Source organism: Pelmatolapia mariae, linkage group LG22, assembly GCF_036321145.2.
Source record: "Pelmatolapia mariae isolate MD_Pm_ZW linkage group LG22, Pm_UMD_F_2, whole genome shotgun sequence".
In the NCBI taxonomy this organism is placed as follows: domain Eukaryota; kingdom Metazoa; phylum Chordata; class Actinopteri; order Cichliformes; family Cichlidae; genus Pelmatolapia; species Pelmatolapia mariae.
This window is the reverse complement of record NC_086245.2, coordinates 31,448,605-31,461,910: the sequence shown is the minus strand read 5'-3', so window position 1 is coordinate 31,461,910 and position 13,306 is coordinate 31,448,605.

Sequence of the window (13,306 nt, the reverse complement as noted above, 5' to 3'; positions counted from 1 at the left end):
TCACATTTCCGGTTCTATTCTTCTTTTAGCCCTAAAACAAACATCTGTGGATGTTGTTTTTCTTCTTGTTATCTTACACGTTTTATTTGTGTGGTTGACTTAGCTCAAGCATAACCACATGCAGTACCAACAGCAGCTGTGAGTTAGTGTCTATGAGCCAGCTAAGCTGCATGGGGGTGGCTGACTAAGTCTTCTTACCATGCAGAAACTTTGCCTCCCTCCTCCCAGCCCACCCACATATGAAGTGTCACGTTGTGTTTTGTTCTCGTGGCTCAGGTGTCATCACAGAGGAGCAATCGTAAATGCACGTATACAGTCTGTGGACACAGTGAATGGAGCTTTTTAAATTGAAACATAGAAGACAAAGGTAAATTACTACTTTCTGTTTTGTCTTTGTAAATGCTGCAGTTGTAAAAGATGTGCCTAGAGCTGTTTATCCTCATTTTATGAGATGAGAAACAGTTTCTTTGTTCCAGCAGTGACAGTTTATGTGTATGTACACAAGTATGAGTCATGCCACGTGCATAAAACAGCAACATATATTCCTCTTGTCTTTAGTTTATACCCTTTCAAATCATATCTGGTTTTGTCATGTTTGGCCAGTCTTTAAAAAGAAAGCATAAACAGCAGCTTTTTCTTGAAACCTGCAAATTTGTCCCCATGCACCAATGGTGTGAATTTACATGCCTGAATGAACATGTGCATCATGCCCCTGAGGACTATCTGAGCAACCCCCATCTTCCATAAGTTGAAGCTTCTGACTCACAGTGAGAGCCCTCACCAGAAGCTGTATTTCAATTCCGTGTTAGTTTTTTTTCCATTTTTCCTCCCACTGTATCAACTTACAAATGTCACAGCTTTGAGATAATAGAGTCATCTTCTTATGGCAACAGTGAGTCAGGGAAGTAAACCTGTCATATATTTAAAGGATGATGTGTTCAAAAAGGCAGACTATGACCTCAAGCTAGTGAGCACTGGAAGGTAAACAACTACCAGTGTGCACAAACATCCAGGATATCTCCAGAAAAGCATTTATTAGGTTCCTTAAAAGAAATCTGTCCTCATGTCACACAGCTTCAATGGTTTTTACTTTAACTTTACTATTTATTATTTTATTATTGTAAGTGGTTATATATAAAATAACACATTTTCAACAATTAGTTTCTGAGGCTGGTAAATACACTTCTCTTTTGCAGTAATGATCTTTCTTTGCAAGGAGGGTCCCAATGAGAACTAGTTTTGTCTTAATAGTTGCTTTTTGTGTGCTTGAATAAGCTTTCAGAGTCCCTGGAAAGAGAAGGAGCTTTCCAAACCAAGTCACTTCTTTGGATTTCTTAACTTATCCAGCTTAGGGTTGCAGGAGAGCCAGAGTCTACTCCAGCTGTCACAAGCCAATCCAAGGGTAGACTAGGCAGACTGTTACCTTTGGTCACAGGGCTAACACACAGGGAAATAGACAACCACTCTTACATCCTCACCTACAGCAGATTTAGAAAAAGCAGTATGAACCGTGGAAGGAATCTGGGGAACCAAGAGAAAACCCATGCAAGCACAGGGAAAAGATGCAAACACCACACAGAAATGCCTCAGATGAGGTTTTAGCGAAGAACCTTGTTTGTTTGCTGAACACTGCATCAACATGTTGCCCAAGGCCTCTGCAAGTCTATATTATAGTGATATTACTGACATGTTTTAACAATCTGGTGTTCAGCAGCTTGTACCTTCTTCAGGACATAGTACAAATAAATTGTGAAAGACTTTTACACAAGCTTATTATCAGGCAGGGACATAGGCAATCCTAAGCCCCCTAAGGCCTCTAAAATATTGCAACTGTCTAGACACAAAATTTTTCCCATCATGCCAAACAGCACTTTACTCAAACAACATTAAAAAAATGACATCTATCTTTGCAAAACTTTCAACGTTCTTTGAATTTTCCAGTTTGACTGATCTGGACTGATCTAATATTCTAAAGTGATGATAGACCATAATTTGACTTTAGTGCAGAGTGGCTGTCGTCATAATATGGACCAAAAAAATTGATGAAAACGCCTTATGTCTGTATGCCAACATTACTTCAGCACAATAAAACTAATGGATGTAACACAAAGCAAGATTAATGGAATAGTGGGGCATCGTGAGACTAAAGCCAGAGTTGTCGAAGTCACAAAACATTATATCTTTGTGTAACTAAGCATGGACACTAATATATTTCCTAATAGTGACATATACCTATTCAGGCATAATGTATCCCTTTCTGCAGAACTCTAAACACATTTTCACATTTTCACTCACGAAAACATCCTTTCTACATTCATGGTACATAGCAGTAACCATAGTTGCCAGTAATCAGACACAACTGCAATATGGATATCACAGTACAACTCTAAATTCTTAAGTTGTTGCTACTGATTCCAACAATCAAGTAATAATCTCAGAGGCACAGGAAAAAAAGCCATCATATAAGAGGTTCCGAACAATGAGAGAAGGAGAATAAGAAAGAACAGATTCAAGCTTAGTCTGTTTTTAGCTTTTAGTGCATAAAACTGATCAGGAATAACATTATGACAGGTTAACTGAATAACACTGATTATCTCTTCATCATGGCACCTGTTAATGGTTTCAATATATTAGGGAACAAGTGAACATTTTGTCCTCACAGTTGATGTGTTAGAAGCAGGAAAAATGGGCAAACATAAGGATTTGAGGGAGTTTGACAAGGGCTAAATTGTGACGGCTAGACGGCTGGGTCAGAGCGGCTCTAAAACTACAGATCTTGTGGGGTGAGCTTCAGTGGTCAGTATCTATTAAAAGTGGTACATGGAAGGCAACATCACTAAACTAGCGGCAGGGTTATGAGCGGCAAAGCTAACTGATGCATGTGGGAAGTGAAGGCTGGTCCATGGGGTCCCATCGGATAGACGAACTCAAATTGCCCAAAATGTTGTGCTGGTGTCAGAATATAAAAATGTGTCAGAATATACAGAGCATCATAATTTGTTGTCTGTATGGGACTGCATAGACACAGACCAGTCAGGGTGCCAAACTGAGCCCTGTCCGTTGCCAAAAGAACCCACAATGTGCACATGTGGATGGTTGGGTGCATGTTTGTTGTTTACCTGGGGAACACCTAGATACACTATGGGAAGAAAGCAAGTCAGTGGAGGCAGTGTTATGCTTTGTTCTTTCTGTAGGGAAACCTTGGGCCCTGCCATCCATGTGGATGTTACTTTGACACATAGCACCTAACGTAAGCGTTGTTGCACACCAAGTCCATCCTTTCATGGAAAAGGTATTCCATGATGGCTGTGGCCTCTTTCAGCAGGATAATACACCCTACCACAAATCAAAAAACGGTTCAGGAATGGTTTAAGGAGCCCAACCATAAGTCTGACGTGTTTGACTAGGCCTCCCAACTCCTCAGATCTCAGTTCAAGCGAGCCTTACTCTGATCCATGGAGTCTTCACCTCTCAACTTTCAGGACTTAAAGGATCTGTTGTTACGGCCCTAGCAGGGCCTCTTCCTGAAGTTGCTTGTGTGGGCGTGTCCTACCATCTGTCTTGCCTTAGGTGCCACCGTTTTCTTTTGTACAGCTGACTCCGATCAGCAATTAAAAGTATTTAAGGGCAGAGAACGGTGAGCTCTGGTGCCAGAGTGCCATGCAGCTAGTGAGCTGTGTGAGTGCTTGGTGGTTGCAGCTCATAAGCTGTATTTTGTGATTGTTTGCTCCTGCTTGGTGGAGAGGAGCGTGCTTGGTTACTAACCCTTTTCTGACTTACTTTTCAGTTTACTGACCGACGCTTGAGTTTTGTTTTGTTTCTTTAAATGGTGATCGCGGCTTGACCGTCTCTTTTAGTTGACCTTTAATAACTCTTTAATTTAACCATTTTGCTTCTCTGTCTCCTTTTTCCGACCCGGACACTTTTTGTTACTTTCCCTCATCGCCTGGACTCTTTTAGGGGAACGTAACATCTGTTACTAACCTCTTGGTACCAGATTTTACAACACACCTTCAGGGGTCTAGTGGAGTCCATGCCTTAATGGGCTGTTTTGGTATCTATCTATCTATCTATCTATCTATCTATCTATCTATCTATCTATCTATCTATCTATCTATCTATCTATCTATCTATCTATCTATCTATCTATCTATCTATCTATCTATCTATCTATCTATCTATCTATCTATCTATCTATCTATCTATCTATCTATTCCATTTTTTTTTTTCCCCCTGTCCCGTTTGGATCTTTAGCCATCAGAATTGTTGTCTTAAGGCCAAGAGAGATGCCAAGCGGATTTACTTTACCAAGTGGATCATCATGGCCTTGCCATATTGGTCCATTTGATTGACCTTTATTATAATTATGTATTTATTTTATTTTCGGTTGTTACGACAGACATGACTGGGGGATAGGACAGGGAGAAAGAATGAAAGAAAGAGAGGGAGAGAAAGAAAAATAGAGGGGAGAAGAGATGGTGAGAAAGGGGAGACGAAAGAAAGAGAAAACAAACAAAACACCTGGATCACCTGTATGGAGAAAAAAAAACAGAAGAAAAAACAAACAAACAAAAAAACAGCAACATAATAAATACAGCACCATCACAATAAACTAGCTAGCAGTAGATAACAGTAGATACTAAATATTAAATGTTATTGTGCAGCACGCAAGATAGACAGCGCACAATGTGCTTTGAGGTAGCAGCCAAGAAAGGTGTAGTTTGTGTCTGTGAACACCCATGTGTACACCTGTGTGGATAAGCATGCTTGTATTCCGAAGGTTTCTCCATGTAACGATCTGCTAGGGAGTGTGGGGAGCCATAGCCCCGTCCCCCAGGGCATGAAGCAGGTATGGAGGAGATCCAGGCCCCAGACATCCAGAGGCCCCAGAGTACAAGGACCCAAGGAGGACCACCAAAGGGGGGGAACCGTGCCACCCTCCTGGGAAGAGCTGAGTAGAGCCCCAAACGAGAGGTCACCCAACAGCCACAGAGCAGAGGCCAGAGGGGGTTGCAGTGGCGTGCCCGCGGGCTCTGCCGGCAGCCAGCTGCGCCAGAGAGGACCGAGCTTCAGGCCCAGAGGCCAGAGGCCTGAGGACACCCCACCACCCGGAAGGGGCCCAGCCGGGCCACAGGCACCAGGCCCCGCCAATCGGCCACCAGGAGTGAGCCGGTACATACATGAGTGCCCAGCCCCAGCCGACAAGAACCACCAACGTCTGAGGGCATCAGCCACCGGCAGGGAGTGTGGTGAGGGGAGATAGGCCTCTGTACTTTGGAGGGCCTGAGATGTTCCCAGAGAGGTCGAGTCTAAGGCCCAACCTGACATATAGACACAGACGAACAAGCGGACCGCCTCCTTATCTGCAGTAGCAGGGAGGCCCCCGCATCGCAGACCCCAATCTGACGGCCAGCACCTCCTCCCAGCCCCCCAGCCCTGACGGCTAACAGAACCGGGGTGAGTGAAGACCCCAAATCTCCCTCCGCCCGCTCATATGTAGTGTTGCTGTGTGCTGTTCTAAAGTGCATTTAAAACACAGGAGGGCATGGTGCTTCCTGCCAGAGAGCAGCACGGCTCCTCCCGAAAACCCTCAGTGTCTATATGCATTAAAATTGAGGGTAGGGCACCAGCGCCAGAGGTGGGTTGGAATACACCGACCATCCTCTGGATGCTCTAAAACGTGCCCACCCCCAAGGCCCTATATGTATGTGTTATGTGAGAGTGTGAGTAATGTGGATGTCTAGGTTGCAGAATAAAATTGAGGCACAGGTGGCCAGAAGGGGACAGGGGGGGGGGGTGCCTCCCCTGCACCCTGGTGACATATCTGCACCCCAAGCCCTGCGTGTGTGGGTGGGTGTGGTAGAGCGGGAAGGGCAAGGGGGCCCAGGCCCATCTGGACCGGGGCCCACAGCAGCAGCACCGCCCAGCCCTACAGAGCCCACCCGACTCCACCGCAGAGAAAACTGCACCCACCCCATCATCCAATCATCTCCCAAACTACACAAGACAATAGACACCCAGGTTGAGTTCATTCTCTACCTCTCCTATTTCTCTCCCCCACCTGCAAAGTGAGCTCCTGTAGAGAGGAGACCACCTGCAAAGATATAACAGCCTCCCCACCAGTTAGAGAGCCCCCTAGTTGGGCTGATGCACCAGAGGTCCCCTGCACTGGGGCTGAGCCCCCCTGCACCCACCCACCCACAGCCCCGGCGACACAACAGCCAGGACCCAAGCCCCCAAGGCCCTGCCAGCACCCCAGACCGGGGGCGGAGACCAGACCCCCAAGCCTCCACGCCCGTCCCGGACCCACCCGGGGGCAACCAGGCCACCAGGCCAGTAACCAACGTCCGCCAGTACAGACCCTCCCCCATCTCCGCTGTACGCAGCCACAAGGAAAACACCATCTAGGAGCCATCAGAGCCCCTAACCAGGTCATGGCCACATCCCCCGGGTTAGGCCCTCCAGGGAAAACGTCCCTAGGGACTCCCCTATTCCATTTTTTAATGTTTCATGTGTATGATAAGAAAACACGACCAGAATCAAACTCTTAAAAAGGTAACAAAATCCACCAATGAATATTTGACACCCATGAAGATGCTGTCCCCTAATGAAAAGTCCTTAATGTTTATTTCATCCTATGTTTTATGTTCTGTGTTTTGTTTCAAACTGTAGAAAATCTAAACAGAGAGAAAAAAAAATCTCTGAATGAGTTGTCATAATACTAAAATGTGGAATAGCCTCTACAGTACTCCGCTGATAATCTAAGACCTTGATTGTCTAATTTAACTGCTAAACAAATGATATTTATCATGGTTCTGAAAAGGAGGCAAAATTAATCTAAGAACATAATACATGCTTCAGATATGGGAGATGTTTGAGCAATCACTGGCAGAGAATGTCATGCTTGTTAGTGAAGCTCAGAAGGAGGATAGCTGTGACTGCTGTGGTCCAATCAAATCAAAATGACAGAGTGACCTTGGAAAGGCACAGGGAGGTTGTATTTTTAGCCAGTCTTTCTTACAACCCCCCTGCTGCCTCTCAGCTGAGGGAGTAGAGAGAGGACTGCATCACATCACTCGTCTTTTTGACTAGTCGTTTTTCATGCTCTGTCAATAAAAGGCTGTTGTTTGCACACTGGGTGTCAGGAAGAGAGCTCGACTCGTATATTGAAATTAAGTCCCCAAGGTATTTATAAAAAAACAAAACTTTTTTACATTTCTCTTGATTGTTTAGTTTTTCAAGTCTGTTTCACACCACCAGGTCAAGAAGAAATAGTTCTGTTGCTTGCTAAACAGGTAATGCTAGTTCTCTTTAAAACAACAGCAACAGGCAATCGTGAACATAGATGGCACTCTCATTCAAGTGACATTGTTGAAATTAGTCCAATTTTATTTAGTTAGTTCACCAACCAATCATTCACCCATCAATAATTAACTATTATCCAGAGCTCATTCACATGCTAAAAAGGTTGGTCCAGACATCTTTGCCCAGTAACTTTTTCCAGCTCCTCCAGAGGAGTCCCGATAAGCTTTTATCTGATTCCCAAACAATTACAAATTATTTATTAAAATAGACTGGTGTCATATATGGCCTCAAGGAAGTAGGGTAGGGTAATTTCCCCAAAGACGCTGTAACTGATGCTACCCTGAGAGAGACAGCTCAATATGCTAAGAGCTTGTTGTGTGGGCACGTTTGATATGTAGGCAATTTGGTATCATTATGCAATCTCCCTGCTAACCACAGCTCTAATCAAGAACGGCATATCTTTTTCGGGGGTAAACATTGTTACAGACAAACAAACTATTTTATGTTTATTTGTCTGTTTTTTTCTAAATAAGTTGCTACCCTCTTTTCTTTTTAAATAGAAACTCCTTCTACCCGATACAGTACTGTCCCCAGTTAGATGTGTCACAATGTCACAGTTTAGCTCAGCAGAAACTTTGCTTGCTGTGGTCTCACACTTTGGTAATGTTTGATTGATTTCATCACTTCAATTTTATTTACATAATGCCAACTCACAGTTAACAAAGACAATTTCAATGCACTTTTTATAGGAAGGTCAACCCCTGCAACATTAGAGAGAAAACACAAACAATAAGATTCTTCAATATAAGCAGCAGAGAGAGACAACTGCAACTGGCTGGTCATGAAGAGGAAGAGAAGATAGAAAAGAGGAGCAGAGAGAGACAAGGACACAACACCAACTAAGAGAATACATTTAATAAATGAGTTTAATGACTTGAAAGAGAGAAGAAAAAATGTGAGTGTAACATGGTCAGTACCCCAGCAGTCTGAGCCTAGAGGAACATAATTAAGGGATGTGCAGGGTCACCTTTTCATTTACGACAGCTAGGCCAAGGTAAAGCTATATCTTCCAACTAGTGTCTTTGAACGTGTTATTCATCTGTTCATTACTTGCAGACTGGACAACTGCAATTCTCTGTACTTTGATTTGGACCAGACCTCTCTTCATCGTCTCCAGTTGGTCCAAAATGCAGCTGCTCGCCTGCTAACTGCACTAAATGGAAGGAGCATATTACCAGTTTTTGGCCTCTCTACACTGTCTCCCTGTTCCTTACAGGATCCAATTTAAAATCTTCCTTTTTAAAAAAAAATCACTTAACGGCTGAGGCCCTTCTTACCTGTCCAGGTCCAGGTCAAAACTAACCTTGACTATTCCACAGACTAAACTTAAATCTCATGGTGACAGAGCCTTCTCTGTGGCAGGTCCCAGACTCTGGAAAATCCTTCCTCTTAATATTTGATCTGCACAAACGCTTGAACATTTTAAATTGTTATTAAAGACACATTTTTTGGTCTGGCTTTAAACACAAATTGATCTAGACATTTTGGTTTTAACAGCCTTAGTTGTTGTTTTTGCTGTTTTTATTTACTTTTTTAAATTTATTTATTTGTTTGTTTTGTCTCCTGAACCCAAACTGGTTCCACAGGAATAAAGCATTATAGCTAAGGACTCTACCTCCAATCTTTTTTTAGAAACCCTAGGAACCGTAAATGAAGTAAAGTTATGCTTCAGCAGGGACAGTGTAAAGGCAGTCTGTGGGCAGTCAAGGAATGCCCTCATGCTAGCCCCCACTGAATCAGTGCCCATTGCTGATAGAGGCATTGTATCAAATATGTGGTACAACTGGTCTGTGGGGCACTCTTGCTTGTGCTGTTGTTGTTCCATCAACCAGCTTGGGGAGGAGCAAAGTTTATAACATACAAAGAGCTGAAGTGAAACCAAGTGGTGTTAAAAACATCTGCTCACTGCAGCCACTGTCAGTACTTTTCATATAGTATATCTATCTCTAACCAGATTCTTGCTCTGGATGGCATTACCTTGGCCTCCAGCAACACTGTGAGGAACCTTGGAGTCATTTTGACCAGGACATGTCCTTCAATGCACATATTAAACAAATATGTAGGACTGCTTTCTTCCATTTGCGCAACATCTCTAAAATTAGAAATATCCTGAGTGATGCTGAAAAACCTGTTCATGCATTTATTACTTCCAGGCTGGACTACTGTAATTCATAATTATCAGGATGTCCTAAAACTCTCTGAAAAGCCTTCAGTTAATCCAAAATGCTGCAGCAAGAGTCCTGACAGGGATATTTCTCCTATATTGGCTTCTCTTCATTGGCTCCCTGTTAAATCCAGAATTGAATTCAAAGTCCTGCTCCTCACATATAAGGTCTTAAATCAGGGGTGTCAAACTCAATTGCACAGGGGGCCAAACCTCAAGGCACACTTCAGGTCGCGGGCCAAACAAGATAAACATTTACTGAACACACTAAAACAATGTTTTTTAAACATAAATATGAATACAGACAAGAATATAATTCCAGAATAAATAAACTTAAAAAAATAAACTTTAACTTTAAATATTTTGCTCTCCATAAAAATATATCCTGTCAAAATTATGCAAGTTAGAAATATGAACATGCTGCCAAAAACCCCAGAAAAAATAAATGAAAACATATTCAAGGTTCGAGCTGCATGTAGACGGAGCTGGGGCTTTGCTTCAGGAATGGAACTAATAAACTCTGCGGGCCATTCAGTGTCGTACTTTGCCTTGAGTGTCCCATTAGAATGCAGCTCCATCTGAATCTGCGCAGGTGCAGTTTCCACGTCAACTGTAAATGGGTTGTGAAGCAGCTCGAAATTCTCATTTTGTGCTTCAAAGTCACCAAAGCGCCGAGCGAACTCAGTGCGCTCAGTTTATCAGCAAAGTGCGCTGACTTGGTTCAACATTACTGCAGCAGGGAAAGTGAGGCACGTTGCACCGGTGCATTTGTGACAGCTTCACTTGAAATGCCTTCACCGCATCATACATGCCATGTCCATGAACTGACAGATTTCCTTGCTGAGCTCAAAAACTCTATTGAGAATTTTTCCCCAACTCAGCCAACGGACCTCTGTATGATAAGGAATGTCGACAAACTCTGAATCTTTTCCCACATAAATGACTGAAATTGACGGTGATTTAAACCTTTAGTTCGGATAAAATTTACGGTTTGCGTCACGGTGATCATTACATGCTCCATTTTTAGGACTTTACCACACAGCATTTCCTGGTGTATGATGCAGTATGCTGTTAACTCACCGGTACAGTTCTCCTGCATCTTTACTCGCATCCTGCCGACTAGTCCACTTTTTTTCACCACACAACACCGGCGCTCCATCTGTTGTAAGTCCAACAAGTTTGTCCCAGGGCAGTTTCATGTCGGTTACACTTTGACATAGTGCTCACATTTGCCAAAATCTGCGTTTTGTCTGGACACAAGACGTCGCACACCTTCATCATGCAGCTCTTCAGAAACTCTCCCTCGGTAAATGGCCGGGCTGATTTGGCTATCTCCTCTGCTACTATAAAACTTGCTTTCACAACAGCTTCACTTTGTGATTTTGCTCTGGTGAAAAACTTCTGCTGAAATGTCAGATTCTTCTTTAGCTCTTCTACTTTCTGTAGTTTCTGCTCTGCATTTAGGTTTTTCAGCTTATACTGATGTTTTGTCTCGTAGTGCCGTCTTAAATTAAATTCCTTAATTACAGCCACATTAGCTCCACTAATAAGACGCACGGGTTTACCGGCAATGTTTGTAAACATATATTCAGTCTCCCACCGGTGCTGAAAGGCTCTGTTTTCAGAATCAACTTTTCTCTTTGCCATTGTGAGGAGCTAGCTTCGCAATAACAGAAGTTTGACTTGATTGACGCGGGGAATGTTCCCAGCTAGTCTAGCGTTCGGCAAGGAGGCTGCAGCGCTGCATTTTGGGATCTATTGTTTGTGTGTTATTAGCACCTCATATCGCCTATGCATGGCCCAGCGATATGGCCTTGAGTTTGACACATGTGTCTTAAATAATCATGTGTTAATAGACCTCTCTGCATTGAATCATACTTGTTATAAATCTTCGACTCTCTTCCACAGCATGTCTTTATCCTGTCTTCCTTCTCTTACCCCAACTGGTCGCGGCAGATGGCCGCCCCTCCCTGAGCCTGGTTCTGCCGGAAGTTTCCTCCTGTTAAAAGGGAGTTTTTCCTTCCCACTGTCACCAAAGTGCTTGCTCATATGGGGTCATATGATTGTTGGGTTTTTCTCTGTATGTATTATTGTAGGCTCTACCTTACAATATAAAGTGCCTTGAGGCAAATATTGATGTTATTTGGCACTATATAAATAAAATTGAATTGAATTTATTATTATGTCTGATGGGTTTTTTTTAGCGTTTCTCCCTTTCTTAGACTATGAAATTGCCATCAGTAATGTGGGAGATTTGAATGTGTACCATAAACCAATGCATATAGATCAGCATTTAAGGTTTGACTCTTATTATCCACTCCAACACAAATTGGGTGTCAACACAGAACAAACACTAACCCCCCAGACATAGTGGCTAGGTAAACAAATGATTTGGTGATATGGGAATTTCAGAACAGCTGAGACTCATTTTTGCGAAACACTGTGTTTTCAAGTGCTTTTGAACCTTAATATAAGTTCTGCCAAAGACTGGTCCATACCAAGGATCAGGTCTGCCTGCACACACAGGATAATATAGCATATGAGGTTGAGTGCTAAGAAGATTGAATTATGCATCAAGGAAACCAAACAACTTCTGCCTAAGCAGATTGCACAAAACAGAAGAGCTACCTCGTCTGTCAGGACACTGCAGTCTATTTACACCCACAGGCCAGTGATGAGATGTCATATGTCTGTGTAGGTTCTCAGTCATCCAGATCCTGGTAGTCTAAGGAGCTTGGAAGGAACGCGACTGGAGTCTCAAAGACATTTCACCTCTCATCAAAGAAGTGCCTTCAGTTCTAAAACCAAATGGTGGCAAGTCCTAGGTATTTAAACCCTAGTTGGAGTTTGTAGTGTGTGAAAACCTGTCTCTGTATGCTGTCTGTATGGAAATTCATATACAAGCTGACACATTTGTAGTATCTTAAATTACACATAAGTCCAGCATTTATGCATATTCTTGTCCACTACATGTTGATTACCTTGTAGTCATCTCTTAGTGTTGTGGTTGCAATCGATTAAAACAAATAAAATGCTGGGAAATAAAATGCTTTGTATCCCCTGGCTGCACACTCTTTATTATACTCAGTTTAGTTTTTGTACACCACTTTTTTGTACAGTCCATCACATCCATTCCAATACTTTCAGCAATCTCCCGCCAGGAAGTTGCTTTGGAAAGTATTTCTAAGTTCTTATATTTTTTACGAGTGTTCCATAAACCGAGATGCAGATTATATACTATATATCTAACAGTATACACACACACACACACACACACACACACACACACACACACACACACATACACACACAAATATCTATCTATCAAATCAAATCAAATCACTTTTATTGTCACGTCACATGTGCAGGTACACTGGTACAGTACATGAGAGTGAAATTCTTGTGTGCGAGCTTCACAAGCAACAGAGTTGTGCAAAAATACAATAACGTAAAAAAAGCAAAATATAAGAATGGCTAAATCTGAAAGTAATAAATATATGTACAATATATAAGAGTATATGCATTACTGGATGTGTATACTAAATATGTTTCTCTACGTGTGTGTGTGTGTGTGTGTGTGTGTGTGAGTGTGTATATACATATTTTACAAATGGAATAGAGTAAACAATAAAATAAGATATATAAAATATACAGAGGTCGGTAGTTGACATGTGCAAAACAGTGGCATTAATGTACAGTATGGAGTGCATAATGTTGAAGTTCCAGTAGTGAAGATGAGGTGTCTATGACGTGTTCAGCAGTCTGATGGCCTGGTGG